The sequence below is a fragment of the Acipenser ruthenus genome, chromosome 13 (assembly GCF_902713425.1).
Source record: "Acipenser ruthenus chromosome 13, fAciRut3.2 maternal haplotype, whole genome shotgun sequence".
NCBI classification, from domain to species: Eukaryota; Metazoa; Chordata; class Actinopteri; order Acipenseriformes; family Acipenseridae; genus Acipenser; species Acipenser ruthenus.
Window position 1 is genome coordinate 3,684,405 of NC_081201.1, and position 18,902 is coordinate 3,703,306.

Genomic DNA, 18,902 nt, shown 5'->3' on the forward strand with positions numbered 1-18,902 from the left:
TTTATGGAGATGACTTTCTCTTGCATGGCTTGTTATGCAAATGTATGCCCTGATATGCACCCAGTAGTCTATAAAATGTAGTCTGTTTTAGTCACAATAGGTAAGAGTTTTCTGAGATAAGTGATGAAGTCCTTTTTCCTGGGAACATATTTTAATTATGCTGTATTCTGAATTCCATCAAAGCAACGCAATTACAAATGAACAAACACCCAATTTCCTACTAGCTTCTTCAGTTCATATTAGTGAATCATCCTCCATCCTCCTTGAACGCTGCTTGCTATTATTCATGTTAGGTTTGGGGTTCAGTGTGAGTAAAAGGCATCAATATTTAATTCATATGCATTGTCATTTTCAAGCTGATACTATTGTTGCAGCACATACCCCTCAGTGAAAACACTATAGCTGTATTTTTTTAGAGCATTTTACAGCACCAGGGAATCCCCCTGTATTGCATCAGCCACTTAATTTTCAGGGTAGTCCCTGAATAGGTGGCTGATGCCCTGGAACTCTAAAATTCAGCAGGGGAAAAGGTTTATCAAATCAATCCTTTAGTAATTACATTTTAATTGAACTTAAAATAAACAATTTACCCCAGCACTGAAGGGAAATAGGTTTCTATTTTTCTTTCCAGCCTCTATGTGTCCAATTGTGAAAGAAACCATGAGTGGGCGTCAATTGGGGCTTCATTGTCTTAATGGTTCTGAAATCACTGATTCTCACACCCCAAGTGCACTTGTAGTGCCAGACACCGTTTCGCCAATGGGAGAATGGCACAGCGGCCCTCGGTTCTGTGAGTTTCACACTCAGAGTGAGATTCTCTGAGTCTCTGCAGTGAGTTACCATAATTATGATCCCAGAGGTAATTTCATCAGGATCATTAGCACTGTCGCGTAAACAAAAAGCCTGCTTTTAATTATTGGCCATCCAGGCAGAGGAGCCAGCACTTTCATCATAATATTTATACAAAAAAGAGAGAGTAGTATACCATGCAACTCAGTACTGGGACAAAGGCATTTTAAAAGTAATAATAAAAATCCATTTGAAGCCTGCGTTGCTTTAATTATATCTTGCATTTGAAGTAACAGTATGATCTGTAAACTATGCCCGAGTAACCTTGCATTCAGATTGCACATACATTAAAATCTGGTCAACATTTTTTAGGACAACAATATTAACCCTTTAATATAGCAAGCAACAGCAAAGCCCATTTAATAACACCATCTGAGTTGTTATCATATGCTCATAATATCTATAATACAAAAAAATCATTTCATTACACATACATACAAAAACTACTCGTACATGTATGCTTTGCAATCAGTCTTGTATCTTTTATCTGCTCACTGATCATCTCTTGCATTTCTAGACTAAAACAACTTAGCTTCTGCTCCTTTAGTATTGCATTATTCTATTAAATCAATGTAAAAGCATGCATGCAAGTATGTGTGTGTGTATATACATATATATATGGTACATGGTAACACTATAATAAAGTCATGTATTTAAATATGAACAAGTGTGTGATTATCTATCAAATTCAAATGAAGTAAACAATAATTTATCCTTAACCCTTTGACATTAATTATTAACCATGAATTAGCACACATTTAAAGATATGACTAACATGAGTATTGAATGTATCCTAAATTGATTCTTGCTTTGTGTGAAATCAATCGGAAATATGTTCATAAATAATTATATGAATTATTGACACTTATTTTAATCTTGTGTGTGTAATATATATATATATATATATATATATATATATATATATATATATATATATATATATATGTGTGTGTGTATGTGTGTATATATATATATATATATATATATATATATATATATATATATATATATATATATATATATATATATATATGTGTGTGTGTGTGTGTGTGTGTGTGTGCGTGCGTGCTAATGAGTCTGGAAAATGTATGAACCGCTCACTTAAAAAATTACATGGGGACTGAAAGCAGCCCTGAAGTAGGAAATTTAATTTTGGTTCATCCCAATGTACCAGTCCGTCTCTTTATCTATTAAAGAAGGACCATGTGGCTAATATGATATCACGTTCTTGACCTTTAACTAATTAAATACGTACAAAGGCCTTTGACCTTTGAACCATTAAATAATCCTTGACCACATGTATCATTGCATACGAATTGAGACTGGCAATGATTAGCCTGTTACCACTATCGGGCATATTTATAAGGCTCTTGCATTTAATAAATATGACTCACTTACAAATTCCATCATTAATTAAAACTAAAGATACCTCAAAGACAAAAGTGCATTAATCAACATGGGGCATTAGCAATTAGCATTAGATACTCAAATCACAAGAACTGTTTATTCATAGGATATATTAAATTATGCTACAAATGCAGTATTAGTTTAGAATTTAGGCTGAGAAACACATTGACCTTCACTAACTTGATATTTGTAGAGAGAGGTATGGTAATGCTTAAGAAGGAGATGGTGCAAGTCAGTCCTAATCCAAATATGTTATTAGCGGAGTGCCAGCCATCCGTGTGAGTTTTAGCTTGACAGGATCAGGACATCTTCCATTTACTGGGTACTAAAGTAGATTTGTGTACCATATGTGCTGGCCAGGAACACTGCTGCCCTTATCCCTGCACAGGCTTTATGGATCAGTAAAAAGGCCCCTTAACACACATTACCGTGTTCCCGACACACAATGCAATTCTAACAAATGCTAATGTTCTAATTCTACCCCACCCTAGACTGGCTCAGTGGATTACTTGTGTTGCTTCTGATTTGCATTGGCACAAAAACCCATCTGAGTGCCATACCAATCCATTGAATATGCATTGAAGTGCCCCTTCTTAAGTACTCGCTCTGCATTTGTACCAATTCTTTCAATTATTAAAACGTAATATATATATATATATATATATATATATATATATATATATATATATATATATAATTACGTGTGTGTGTTATGATGTGTATATATAGACAGTTTTCCTTTTTTAGATGTGTCAGAAAAGATTGATCTAGAGTATATGTCATATAGGTTAATTGACAGTAAAAAGCCTTACAGAAATACAGATCTTTAAGGGAATCATTGAAAGCACAATACCTACATTAGAGAAGTTAGCCACAGTGTATGTTATCATAGATCCCGACACAACCCTATTTTGTTATTGTGGTTTTGCCTTGGTGTATCATACTGCTAACTGTGTTTTTTTTTTCTATACAATGTTTTCACTATGGTATAGCATATTGTAGTCCTCTTCTAGATACTGTAGGTAGACAGACAAAAAGATACGACGACAAAATGCTACACAATGTGGTATCTGTGTCAGCTTTGGAAGACTTGTTGACAGAAGCCTTGCTGTGAAATCTATCAAACACGTTGCAACACAACTATCAAAACTTGTTATGTAGGAAGAATTCAGCACTACAGATCAAGGCTTTGTTAACATGTAAATAACAATGTATAGCCAGGGGTGATAGCTTCACAGATGAGAAAAAGGAAATCCACTACGATTCCATTGGGGTCATGCTGCTTTAGTATATTTTCTAAAATACAAAGGCCTGGGGCACAATGCCAACTCTCAACACAATAGAATATTGGATGCATTCTCTCAGCCAAGTTAGAAAGATTCATTTATTTTTATTATCATAATTATTATTTTTTTTATATATTTTTTAATGCAACCAGTGACTAACAGAACACCTTCATGTTTGTTCCAGTATCAAGTTATTACTGGTGGTTCTCTTGTTTCAATCAAGACCTTATTCTTTGATTATTGGGTTTTCACATTTGGGTGAGCACTGGGCATTGCCCAATTGGAACTGGAGTTCTGGTTTCCGCCAGGTGTACAATTGGACACCAACAGAGTTGTTAAGAGGGCAAGCGACAGGGAGAGTGGGGAGTGGGGTCCGCCAATGTACAAACAAGCTGCAAGGTACTGTATGAGTTTTGAATTGGTTTCAACAAATTGCTGTCGGTGCCAAAAAGGTGTTCTTTTAAGCGAAGTTCCTGTTCCTTTAGGCAGAGCAATTACAATGCGAAAATTCTGTTTCACCACAAGGGTGTTCCTATACGTGGAGACTACTGTGTGTATATATAGCTACACACACACACACACACATACACTTAATTCACTACTGCATTACATTTATGCAACTTTCATGGACCGTCACTGAATGATGTGAATTAGGGATATAACTAAGGGTGGGATACCATTTCATAATTGACAGTGGGAGGTATAATTTAAATCAGTGATTGTTACTTCACTGGAATTCAATAAAGAATCGTTTCCAGTTTGTGTGCATTGTATTTGATTCCTGGCCTCTTATTACAGGTCAGGTGACCCTAGGAGTTATTAAATGCCATGTGTTCACACACCTTTTTTTAGATCAGGATGTTTGTGAAAAGTTCAGAATAGCCTGCTTCTCACAGACAGCAACAAATAGCATTTATAACCTTTAAAAAATACGCTTGATAAAGGCAGTATCTTGTGTAAAAATCCCCCATACCCCCCCAAAATAAAAGCTAAAAATGATCTGTATATGAAGAGGCGCCAGTATTCATTTTCGAGGATTTAGTGAGAGCTAAACTAGATAAGAAATTACCACCAGCACAAGCTAAACACATCTGTCAAAAGTGGTTCTTAAGGCAGCATTCACTAGCACTTCAAACCACAGCTCTTTGTTCAAACCTGAATACAAGTAAAATTGCGAGCTGTGATATTGCTAATGTGAATCTAATATAAGGTAAAGCACTAGTAATGCTTTGTAGCCTACAGCTCCAGGTTTTTAATATTACAGTGTTCCTTTGCATTTCTAACAACAAAAATATTTAATAGGTAAACAGGAATCAGGGAAATAAATCTAGAGGGTATACATCCCAATGAATTAGCATATAAATGAGTTCATATGATACAAATACTGTGCTATTGCCTATAGCTGTCTGCGCTCAAGAATATATCCTATGATCTGGTGTTATGTGCTACTAAAACAAGCCAGGAAAATGTAAATTAATAAATGTTATTGATTTATTAATTTAATTATTTACTGTCCTCTTGTTCAACCTTTTTTTTTTGTATGCAAAGTCATTTATTACCTTTGCATTCTTGTTGGTGGGATGAGGGCGGGGGTATTATTAACACCCTGTGACCTGGTCGGCTTTATTCGAACACAGGTCAAAACCTTCCTCCCACCCCCATGGAAAAATAACTGGGAAGCAACGACTGCAAATTCATAATGAATTTCTGTGTGAATACCACAGGAATAACATCTGAATATCTTTTATACTTTCTTTAAGTTCTGAAGCAATTCATTCATGTGGATTTAATTAACTGTATTTATTCCATGTTTATTTGTAACAAATTATGTTGATAAAGGGACTAAATGTTTTGGCTTTGCTCAGGATGCAGACTGTATTATTATTATTATTATTATTTATTTCTTAGCAGACGCCCTTATCCAGGGCGACTTACAATTGTTACAAGATAGCACATTATACATTATATCACATTATACAGATATCACATTATTTTACATACAATTCCCCATATACAGTTGGGCTTTTACTGGAGCAATCTAGGTAAAGTCCCTTGCTCAAGGGTACAACAGCAGTGTCCCCCACTGGGGATTGAACCCACAACCCTCCGGTCAAGAGTCCAGAGCCCTAACCACTACTCCACACTGAGTCCAGAGCCCTAACCACTACTCCAGACTTGACCTTTGCTAGATTCCATAATGTCTGTAGAGTCTGCAGTATATACTGTTCTAGTAGAACTCCCAGACCCACAAGGCAAAGAAACGCATCTGCAAATTACATACATTTTGTTGTTGTTGGGGCTATAATAATAATAATAATAATAATAATAATAATAATAATAATAATAATAATAATAATAATATGATCCCTTGTTTTTTCATTTAATTTACACAAAATTGAAATACTGTAGTAAAAGACTCTTATACAGTAAGGACAGTAAGTGGACATTTTACCTCCATCATGGCCCACTTGTGAATTATCGAACAGTGAAATAAAAAAGCAGCAATGTTATACAAGCATAAAAATAACACAATCTTGATGCATTTTCGCATTTTTCGTTTCTGTCCTCTCTGGCTTACTTCTCACAGAAAGCTAACGCGATTTCCTAGTTCTGCGTAAGGCAGTGATGAAGACAGATAGACTGAGCACAAGCAGATTAAACTGTTAATAAGTGTATATTGCAGTGCAGGGTTCGTCTCAGGGAGAGAATTGACACCCTTTCAAAGTGCATTAGGGCTTAATCAGATTTTGTCTTATTCTGTTGCAAATTGAAATGATATAATGTTCCTCGTTTTATAAATTAAAAACCTAAAACCTTTTAGTTTTGCTTTTCAAATGCTCTTGTAAAACTTCATCAGCGGTTCTAATAGAATTATTTTTCAATATCGTTCCTTTCCTCCTACATTTATTTACAAGATCCGACTTCCTTGAAGGAAAGGTGATCACATTTTCAGGAGGATGCATCAAGCACTTAAGGATTTTGCACAGATTCATTGATTATTTTTTATCATGTTATCTTGCCTGGAGTAGTTTGATAGGGCCGCTCTCTCTCTCTCCCGCTCTCTATCTCCTATTTCACATAATTGTGTTCCTCTGAGCTTTTAAGATAGCTCTTTTTTTAATGTGCGTGTTAGACACAGATAGGGATAGATAGCCTTGTCCATACACGCAGACAAATTAAGGAGAAAGAATTCCAATTAAGAAATTCAAACCCATACCACATTTCTGAATCACTACAAACTTCAACAATGTATTACAGTTAATGGTGCAAAAACATTTCAGTAAGCTGTCTTGTCTCTTTCTTGAAATGGCGCCTCCAGTGATAAATCATCACAGCTCAATCCCCTTTTTAAGAACTCCAGGAAGATCAATGGCAACCAGGAGGGTGAAACATCTACAAGTCAGGGATGTACTTGACCCTCAAAGTCTGAAGATATCTAAAGAAGAAACAAATTAATTCAGAGCTAACCGTTACTGGCGCCGACATATTGTGTGATGGGTCTATTTGAAGTAATATTGCCTTTCTTTGAGTGATCAGCTGTAGGTCTTGTAGCATCCAAAACTGAGATGTTGTTTAAGTGACAGATCGAGATTATTAAAAAGGCCTTAAGGTTCGACCATGTGCTCCTTTCGTACTGATTTGTGTTGAGCCCATTGCTCACAAGGTGTACAAAAAACAGCTGTTTATGTGGTTGCCATTTTTCCAGTACATAGGTCAAAGGAAAATTGCACACCGTGAAAATTCGGTAAGGAAACAATATTAGGTTCAGTACCATTTAAAACTGAAAGTATCAGCCGTAATGCTTGTACACACACAGAGGTTGTCATTTGTGCAGGTTTTAGTAATGAACGAAGCCAATTGCTAAACATTTTCATGAGCTACGGATTGTCACACCTTCTCATCATTGAGCGTTTCATTTCGAAGTTCTTTGCAGGTACATTTTCTAAAGAGCACCCCTCTGCTCCATGTTGGTTTCTCAATTCCCTCTGTGCTCAACATGGTGTTCCTTTGAAGGGAAATATTTAGCTTGGTCTCTCATTCCCCTGTCCCACATATTCAATAAAACAGGACAGAGTTCAAAGCAAGCACAAGCTGTTCTAATAGATGCAGATTGCCAACCAAGAAAGAGGACAGAGCTGCTCTGCAGTGTTGTACCTTTGAGTGATTGTTCAAAGTGAAGATAATATTTTAGAAATTAAAAGTTTGACTGTGTGATGATAAGGGGTCAGGGAGAAATGGAGCTAATAGAGTGGTGGCTATTTTTAACTATGTATGGAACTTACAAAAAATACAACAGAATCTGAAACAATCAATAATAAGATCAAGATCAATCAGCAACAGATTTTCTGATAAAATAAATAAATACATCAATAAAATATCTTATGACATTATAGCAATACAAATCTTCTTCTTAAAGGGTTAACAGAGATCCAGGGAACCGTGCTGACCCCAGTTAAATGTCATTTTGATGAGAGCCGAGATAAGGTCAAGATCTCTCTCCAAATATAAATTTAATCACACTGCTCCAGCCTTGCATCATATGCACCCTAATTAGCACTTAGCCATTGCAAGTCTGATTTGACACGATCTAACCCCAGGATTGTTTTTCACCATTCCCTGCTGAAACGTGTTATCTTTCTGTTGCATTGCCATGCGAGAAAGTAGAAGAAAGAATGATCAACTCATAAAGAGTTTCGCTTTAAAATTAGTAGTTAGCTAATGGTACTATGAAGAATAATACTGTGAATACAGATGTCTCAATTTAATGCCTTGTGTTGAGCTGTGGAGCACTGTACAGTAGGGTATTGTCAAGAGGAGTCAAGCTCATTGGTTTGTTCACTGGATAATAAGCAACTCCTCAGATGGCACACACTGAGCCCTATACTCTGTGGCTTGGTGGTCACATGACCTGTCACCTGACAGCAGTGTGACGCAGCCAGCAGCTGCCAAGCTCCCCCAAAAAATAATGACAAATACAATTAGCAATCCAAGCAGTAGCCTCTCCTTAATTATCTCCTCAGAGTTTAATTAACTAGCTAAATTATCAGCAGTAATGTAGGCATTAATTATGTCAAATTACAGTGTAAAAATCATGAAGTGAGGAAAATGTCAATTCAGCTCTGTTCACCTGCCGGGCTGAGACTGGTCTATGACAGCTGAGACATTTAAATAAAGAAAAAATAATTAAAATAATGATTTGTCATTTAAAATGAAAGTAACTTATTTTAAAAAAAATATATATATAAATAGGGGAGCAGGTAAATATATTCTATTGGAGCAGTTTGGTGAGGTGTTTCAGTTTCATCTTGTGGTTTAGGAATCTCAAGGGAAGTGTTTGACATGCACCGTGATCGTTTGATTATATATATATATATATATATATATATATATATATATATATATATATATATATATATATATATATATATATATATATATATATATGGCTTCAATACTGAGATAGTAAGGTATGGTGCTCCCAAACTAGATGGACAGATGCTGAATTATTAAATTATGAATATTAATACAAATCAGACACGAAAGAGGTAATAATTTTGCTGCCCTACAGAAATAATTAACATAATTTTGATAAATTACATGATAGCAGAATCTCAAAATTGAGGTAGATTTATCTTAATTAATATCTTGGACCTGTTTCGGAAAAGGTAAATGGTTCCGCTGGGGACAGTGCTGGGGCGAGAAGCAGAGCTATCTGCGTGTTTGAGACCTTTTTTCATGGTTTAGCACACAGCAGCAGCCTGAACAAAGTGCAGGCTCTCTCCTGATACGCAATTAACTCACTTCAGACACTTCATCAACAGCCTCACGAAAACCAACACCCAAATTACACACATTCATACAGACATTCTCTGCATTAACCATCATATGTACAGTTCATAGAAACATGCCTATGAATAACCACTGACAACAGGCAAGGAATTATGGATGCATACGATATGCATATGCACACAAAAACTGCACACACGCATGCATGTGGCATAAGCAAAATGTTCTAAATAATTCTAATTTGGTTCAAGGTAGTTTTAATAGTTTAAGGATGATCAAAAAGCAATTTATAATTTCTTTCATGGCTTTTATAGACTTACATCATGTTTAATTGAATGGTGACTAGTATCTGAAGCGACTAAAACACTTGAACTACATATAAACCTTGTCAGAGATATAGTTAATAATTTAGTCACACAGAATACTTTACATATGCCTTAGAAAATAAGTGTTTATTTTGAACACCAAAGATCAATTTAATAAGCCAAATTTAAGCAAAAAACCCTCAGGGGTACATTACTGAATGTGTGTAAATCAGACTAATTTAAATTGATGTATTACAGCTTCTCATCAGCCCATTGTATAGTATATGTTTAAAATTACTGAGAACCTTTTATTCTAAGTGTTAATTACTTTTTGTCAGGAATATAGACATCTAATTGATAATACTGTTTTTTTCCCCGTTTCAACGCTAGAATATATTTTTCTGTGTTATATTAGTCTAGTTAATTCTCCAGGACTTAATTTAGTTTTGATAATGAGCAAATCACTTATACAAAAGCATATTATAAATCACAGAAACACTAATAAAGAATACATTTTAATTAGAATTTTTAACAAAATACACCCATGCGGTGACTGTCTGCACGCATATTATCTTAGGTTTTAACTTTTATTTTAAAATTGTCTTGTTGAAGTGTTTTTTTTGTAATGCTTTATTAACAAAAGTACCAACGACCTTCTGTCAACGAGTCAACACTATTTATAGGGAGGGTGGACACCGTAAACTATAGCCATTCGAAACTGCAAAAAATGTGAAAACTGAATCGTATGGCATTTATAAACTAAACCATTTTCCACAAAACATACAGAGACAAAGAACTGCTAGTGTTGTTTCCAAGGTTAAGAGGGGTAGGTGTACTAAGATGGGCCAGTCGCAGCACAGACATACCGCAATTTGCATTTTTAGTTGCGACACTTAGCAAAGTAAACATTTTGTCATATGTAAGAGAACATATGTTAATGAAAAGAACCAGAATATACTAATTTAAATATGTGTTGAGTCCTCTTAGTGAGATCTCCATTGCGACATTGTATAAATAAACAGCGGGAGTAGTTTTGGTTTGCTGCAGCAAAGGTATGGAATGACATCCGGGTCAAAAACACATTATTTAGTTTATTTACTACTCATAATAATTTGGCCAATCTGATCGCTGAAAATGAAATGAGAACCAATTAATTTAAAGAATAGTATGTGTAATAAATAACCCAATTCTTGGCTGGTATATGGACTTGCCATTTGATAAAGATGTGAAAAGACCCAAACCCTCCGAGACAAGCATTGGCCAGCGGTTTCAGAGCCTTGGAAATCACTTTAATTCAGTCGTAACCCCACTGGAGCTAATGTGTAATTTTAAATAAGTGTTGAAAGATCTGACATTGCATCTAATATTAGCTATAGTAACTCAATATTTTAGTGTAAAACGATTGTGCACATTGTTATTACAAACTGAACCGTGTCACAGTCAACATTGTCTTTCTCAAGAAGTCGGCAGCATTCATCACCGTAGAAGAAAATCTCTCGCTACCATGAAATGCAATTTTCCTTATTCTTGATTTTTTTAAAAAATGGATTTCATGTCTGAAATTAAAAAGATGTTATCCCGAAGGTGATTGGCTACTCTTGTAATTACACTGCATTACTATAAAATGACCAGCCCCTATGTAGGTACTACTGTAAAATGACCAGCCCCTATGTAGGTACTACTGTAAAATGACCAGCCCCTATGTAGGTACTACTGTAAAACGACCAGCCTCTACGTAGGTACTACTGTAAAATGACCAGCCTCTACGTAGGTACTACTGTAAAATGACCAGCCTCTACGTAGAAAATAAGTAGTTAATTTACATTTATTTAGAACGCATGGCTTTTTATGTATTCTGATTGGTCGAAATCAATACTTCTACTAAATATTTGAATGCGTACTAAATAACACATTCTGTTCCGTCTTCATTTTACCTATTTAATACTGTTTATATAATATATATATATATATATATATATATATATATATATATATATATATATATATATATATATATATATATATATTAAATTATGTTATTAAATATATATAAAATCCCAACAGATTCTATGGTGGGGCCCCCACCTTCACCCCCAAATAAAAAATATGTTTCTATCAAAAAGCTTTTCATAATCATACAGTAGCCTCTTGCTAAACCGGATATGTTTGTCTGACATTAGCAGGTGTCAGGTTTAACATTTTTTACAGCCTAGACAGTTTACACAAAATAGACCATGGTGCTGCATTGACAAGTTATGAAACTTACAGGACAACAGTCAGTTCTCGTTAATACAAATTTCAAAGGACCAGCAACAAATGTTGCATTGTGCCACTAATTCGTATTATCATTAGTAGCCTATAAACCAAATGTATACTGTCCATTTTTATTTTAGTTAGTCAGGGGTGCAGTGCTAAATTGTGCATAATTACAAACCACCTGCACATTAATAGAATAGGTGTGTTTCCTATTCCTATACAGAGACTCAGAATGAGCTGGAGGGGTTAGTGGGACATGTGTGCAGTATATTGCTCCCAACACATTGGGGAAACCAGAAATGTCATAGAAATTTGTTTTCAAGGCTTGTAAGTACACCCTGCTTTTAGGGGAAAATAGGTATTTGGCTGTTTGCCTCAAAAATGCATTGAGCAAAAGCGGACTGGGAAATGCCAGCAACAAACATGCTTTCAAAAGTTCTTAACAAATTGATGCAATTGTAAGTGCTCAATTGCTTGCAGCTTTCCTACATCTCATTATAATATTTGAGAACCCGCATTTGTACTATCTCCGCCCTCTTTCTGCTAATTTATGCAGGACTGCCCATAATTACATATTCATCTATGCTTGAACTGCAACCAGAAACTGCAGCCGCAGCGCATTCCCTAAAAGGTCAATAGCTTTGCGCTTGTTTAGTACATTTCACCCAAGACTTCAGACTCGTTTGCAGCTGGTTTGCCACTTTTGCGACAGGCGCAACAATTTAGTAAACATACCCCTTAAGGTTGAACTCTTTCCACTGGAAGTCAAACAAATGAACCACAGCAATTTGCATTCAGCTTTACTAATAAGAAAATATTATTCATAAACACTGCAAGGCTTCGATCCATAGTATGCCTTAACAATGCTGTTCCCCATAGTTTCTAAAAGTCTGTTTTACATACTGAAGACATTTTAGTTTCTGAAGAAACCCTGGTGAAAATATCAGATTTATAGGTATTTTCAGTAATGTCAATATATGAAATACAACATCTGAAACAAATTTAAAAGGAGCTGACACCCATAACCTCCTGCTGCTGCAAGCAGTATCAGGAGCGTACCTGTTTAGTTCCTATTTTAATATAGGATTGAAGTTGATTGAGAGGCACTGCAGCGTTAAGTATAACATTATTCCAGTGCATAAAAATATTTTTTAAATTGAGTACTTTCATTCTCACAGACTATCTCAAATGAAACCTAATAAAGTGTTAACTAGCAGATTTAAAACACTAAGACAATAGAGAGCCCAAATAAATTAATTAATCAGGTTGTTTTAATTAATACATCTGGAGTCCTACTGTGTTGCATGATTATGCTAAAGTGTTTAATTACAAATTTAAATGTGATGATGGTCCTTAATTACTCTGGACTAATAGTATATTATTAACTTTCCTCCCGTGATTCCAGGTTTTGTGCTGCAGCAGGAGATATATAAAATATTAGATCATGGACTGTCAGAATTCTGGCGATTATCCAGTCCACAATCCCCCATAAATCCCTGTTAACCCAGCCAAAGCTCTCCACAGCAAAAATATTAATACAAAACTAACAGACAACATGATATTTACATATTAATTAAAGCTGGGCAATTGGGACTGAATTCAAATGAATATCCCCTACCATCAACCTCTGTGCTTGTGAGTCCATTTGAGCAGATGCGGGACACACCACCAACGCTCTGATTTGACACTTGACCCCAGCCCAAATACTGGTGACCTTTACTATGATATTTCACTGCTATTTACATAACAGCAAAGGGAACACAAACTGTTATCTCTCACCTCTCTCCTTCACAATCTGATGCCCGTGTCTCAGTCCTTTTCTGATCCACTTCATCTGAGCTGTTCAATCATTAAAGACTGGCATTTCTACTGTTCCCAACCAGCTACATGTGCATCTAGATAAACACACTAGCACAATGCAGGTGCGGTGAGCAGAGTTTTAAGGTCACAATCTTGCTTTTTTTTTTTCAGGAATCAAAAGCAAAGACAATAGTCAAATAAATAAGTATTGCAGCTGTGAAAGCAGTTTTTCAACATAAGACACAGGGTCAGCTGTACATTTTATCTGCTAATTTTAAAAGCCCCCTCTCTTTTGATAATCTCCTTGAATGATCAGTAAAATAAATACAAATGTTAAAACCCGACTATAAAACATAATTTGTAAAGTAACACTCTAAGTTAACTCTAATTAGTTATAAGAATATTACTTTTTTATTGCTCATATAGTGCCCTTGCCTTCCCTGTATGACATTTACTGGGTGATTCATAAGCAAAAAACATTATTACAGACTATCAAGGAAAGTGAGGTGGGGAAGCATATTATTATTATTCATTTCTTAGCAGACATCCTTATCCGGGGCAACTTACAATTGTTACAAGGTAACACATTATTTTTTACATACAATTACCCATTTATACAGTTGTGTTTTTACTGGAGCAATCGAGATAAAGTACCTTGCTCAAGGGTACAGCAGCTGGGATTGAACCCATGACCCACCAGTCAAGAGTCCAGAGCCCTAACCACTACTCCACACTACTGCCCATGTTAGTGTTAGGCTGTGCGCTGAAGCCCAAAGGTGAAGCATGGTGCCCTGGAGTTAAACACTGAAATGCTCCCCTAACCCAGCCATCCAACTTGAAGAGTCTTTTCAGAAGCATTTTTTGCTGCAATAGTTAGAAAACATCATACATTATAATGGAAGCAGAAATAAATATAGGGAATCTAACACATATTATAGGATATTAAATGGGAAAGAAAAAGCAGATGACAAGAATGTGTTCTCTTATCAACTGCTGCATATTACAATGATACAGCACTAAGCACATAACCTTGAAGCACGACCACTCCAAGGCAGTTTTTTGAGAGAGGTTGTGGGTTATTTTCACGTCTCTGAAAAACAAAATGTGGTAATGGAGGAATGTTTTTGAATTCCACTATCATGCAGACAGACAGGATAATGCCATTTCAGTTCTTTCCTTCAGCGATATTTTCCTGAAACAAAATATATTTTTATAGCTACCACGTGGGAAATGCATAAGGTTTGCAGTTGGGCATTTTGCCTTATGCTTTGCAGCCAAAAAGTAGGCTAAAATAATTAAGAAGCGGTAAACTGCTAACTATTTGGCAGTGGATCTAGTGTGAAAAATCAAGCTTTTGTTACTTTTTTGTAACTGTGGATATAGTTACATTTTTATGGATGAGTGTGTATTCAGTTTAATTATTCTTGCTGTCAATTATTTTCCGCAGAAAGTCTATTGAAAACAATCCCACTTCTTTTTTTTTAAATGAAAAACATTAACTTTATCAATGTTTTTAAGGCTATGTTGAAAACTGTATTGAGAATAGATCAGTCATAGAGAAGTATAAAAAGCTTTATGAAGCCAGTCATTCTAAAACACTATGCATGTATTAATGCCAATCTGCACTGATATAACAAGCAGGGGGTTACAATGGGTGCATTTAATTATCCTAATTGGGTCTCTTTATGCACGTAAAACTGATTTGTTTCAGTAATGTATGTATATTTTAACGTGTTTTAAATGTACTGCTAAGGTACTAAACACTCCTTCATTAACTTACAGAAGCAATCATTTCTAATTAGACAGACATAATTATTAATTTAGTTAGCAGATCCAGTAATTTACCTAGAGGAAAAAAAAAATTAAGTTATGTCCTTTATAATTAGAAAAAAATTTACAGTGCTTTTATCTGTAAAAGAAAGAAAGGGTGTCATGATGAACGGTAAATTAATTCAGAAAGAGTTTTATCCCTCCCACTGTCCTCGCTGTTTGTAATTCAGATGATCAAAAGCTTCACTACACTGCCTAGCATTCAGGTACAATACTGAGGTCTTCGGTTCTACCCATGCATGTGTCTGTTTTACAGGTGTGGTGAGGAGAAATCCTAGTTACTCAGCTAAATGTTCCTAGCAGATATCCCTGTTCCTGCCAGATGGTGTTTGTGAGTGAAGCTTGGTCCCAGCGGAACACAGCCCTGGGAACACTAAGAGCCCACTACTGCAGAAAGCCCCATCCAACTCAATGGCATATGATCTGCTCAGGCCTACACCTGTCGAAAGAATAGTCTACATCATCCTCCCCTGGTGCCACCTCTAACAGTGGTGTTAATCACACCTCAGTCGGGCACTTTTTAAAACAGGTAAATAACAGAATACAAAGCAGCTAGCGTTTCCACCACCTGGATATGGGACCCTGGTTTGTAGAAGCAAGATTGTGAGATGTCTTAAACGAGGTGGCAACAACACACAGAGGCAAATGTAAACCCTGCCCCCACCAGCACCACCACCACTACACGAAATGTATGTATTTGAAATGCAAATACATTTTGAAGGGTTTTACTGTACTGCAATTTACACTCATTTTGAATATGTACTTAGAGTTCCATTTTTGAACGAGTGAAAGATAGTTTTCAATCTTGGCTGGTGCATCGCCAAGCATATTGTTATAAATATTGCTATTTTATACAAGCATGTGTAGGTGACCTGACTTGCGTTGGCTGAAGGGAGGAGGAGAAGCCATGGGCTCCTCCTGGAAGCAGGGTCTGCCAATGCTAACTTCTGACCCGCAGCCAACTCTGCCCGTTTCCATTCAACAGAAGGAGATGACTACGCCGCTACAGTATAAAGAGCCGCTCTGGAGTCTGTGATCAAGATCTGGGAACTCAGTGCAAGTAAAGGCTGCTCTGGATTACAGCCTGACTCACAGAGCTGCACATGGACTCACTATGTTCTGCTGCAGAAGGTCAAATTAGCAAAGAACTTGTGTGCTCCACAGAAGGCTAATGAATCAGAATCACACATCAGATGACACAAACAATGGATCTCAAGAAGTGTCTTACAACCTATTGTGAACAGCACAGTTGCACAATTAACCTTTTATCTTATTATTTTTGTATCATTCTGGTGTTTCTTTTTTCTTCTTTTTTTTTTAAATTTCACAATGAAATGTGCAAAATACACCCCGAGGTAAACAGTTTTGGTGAGTATGGTTTTAGAAATGTAACTTTAACTCATTGAATTCAGTTGCTTCTGTCTGTTGCTGTGGCAGTCCAGAGGCTAGTCCAGCAGGGAATGGTGAGTTAACAGGTTTCAAGATTGGCAAACAATGGCCAATGAGATATCCCATACTGTAATTCCAATCGTTGTCGACATATTGGTATGCCTTGAAGATTAGAAAAACACTGTTGGAGAGCCTCAATAGCTCCTTGCCTGGTTCTTGATCTGCAGTCCTCATTTTGAATACCACTTTCTTTTGCCTGTTCACTATTAGCTACCTTGATGAGTTTTAATTCTCTGAGCCACTCCAAAACAAATGTTCCCTTTAACCATTTGGTTGGGATACACCAGAGGGACACCAGTCTTCCTTCAACTTATCTGCCAGTGCCTCTCAATAACAATCCAAGCAAGGCAAGTCTCAAGGGGAGGGATGTTATTAACTGGCCTTTGTTCTCTAAGTAAAGCTTTTCTCTGGCCTTAAGCCTGATGTGTTTGCATCTACTGCAACATTTAAGATCACATATTGCTATGGCAAGGCTACAGTCAAGCCCGGGGCCATCGCATTATCTTATTTGAACAGTAATCTGCACCAGCAGTTCACTTGTTTTCTTCTATCAGTGGTACTCAACGGTTTTATATTAGATAGGCTGATGTTTGAATGAATTACTTTCTTGCCGGTGAAGTCATTACAGCAGCTTTTTGTTGTGCAAGCCACAGTCATTTTGTTTCACTCTAGAGGGTGGATTCAATCAAGAAACATTATTACCCTGTTCTATGGCAATATTCAATCAAGTTTGGTGGAATGGTAAGGGGGGCTCAAATCAATGGTCTTTCTTTAGCATGTCATTACACCATGTTTTATCAACATGCATTCAGGTAATATCTTTAAGAGTTGGATTTAATAGTAAACACAAGTGTCCACATTATGTCCATGTTCTACGACAGCATTCAATCCAGTTTTCCAGAAGGGATATGATGGACCCTTACACTAAGTGACATCAAGGGTTGTATGATGTAGCTTTTGCCATCGCAGTGGCTTGTTCAGTAAGCATCCTCCTAATGTATTTCTGGAAGCTTGTGACATGCTGTACAGCAGGGAAACAAATAATGTGGTTCATAGGTTGACTCTGGTAAAACTGTTTTCCTACTTCACGGATTTAACCAACACCTTTTATAGCTTGGGATTCTTTTATGGAGCTTAAATCGAGAATAATTAGTACTGGAAGCTAGGTGGAGGGTGGAATAAAGGCATCCCTGTATATTGAAGGACATGGTCAAAATTAACTGAGATGCTTAAAAACCTCGATTAAAATAAGAAGATGAAATAAATACTGTAGATGAGGCTCGGCCAAGAAACTGGTTGGCAAATCAATGAAGTGAAACCCAAGTAAAACAGTTGGATAGGTCTGAGGGACGGTAAATTACTAAGAGATTCCAGCTGGAGAGTTAAAATCCAGCAGTGACAAAACTGTAGCTTTTGTTCTCTTTGGCAGGTCCTGGACTACTGAAATCCCTGTGGGCCATTAGGAAGAAATATGTGGGTTTTTTTTTTCAAAAATGTAGCCTACCTTAATATTGCAACAACCATTACTTAATGGTGCAGGAATTCCAAACAGAGAGGGACTGTAATTAAGCAGTTAATTGCGATGTAGTCCTTGATTAGCTTTGGGGGAAGGGAACGATCTAGCAGGCTGAGATGTTGTGTACACTTCAGAATCATTTACAGAAATTGAAGCTAATTTCGCTGTCTGTGCCTATTACTGCATTAATTTAATTTGGGTTGCTTTTAGCTCATTAACACGTCTAATTAATTCGTTGACATCACTATTAAGATGTCTCTTTGAAATTGGCGTCTCCAGATAATCAGGATGGAAGAGGCTGACAGATCAAACGCGAAGCAGACTGGAAAAATAAAAACTCATCTAATGAATTTTCTGTCAGAGGCACAGAACAGTGTCAGTCTCCATGAGCTGAGGGAGGTGTGCTGTTTACTGTGT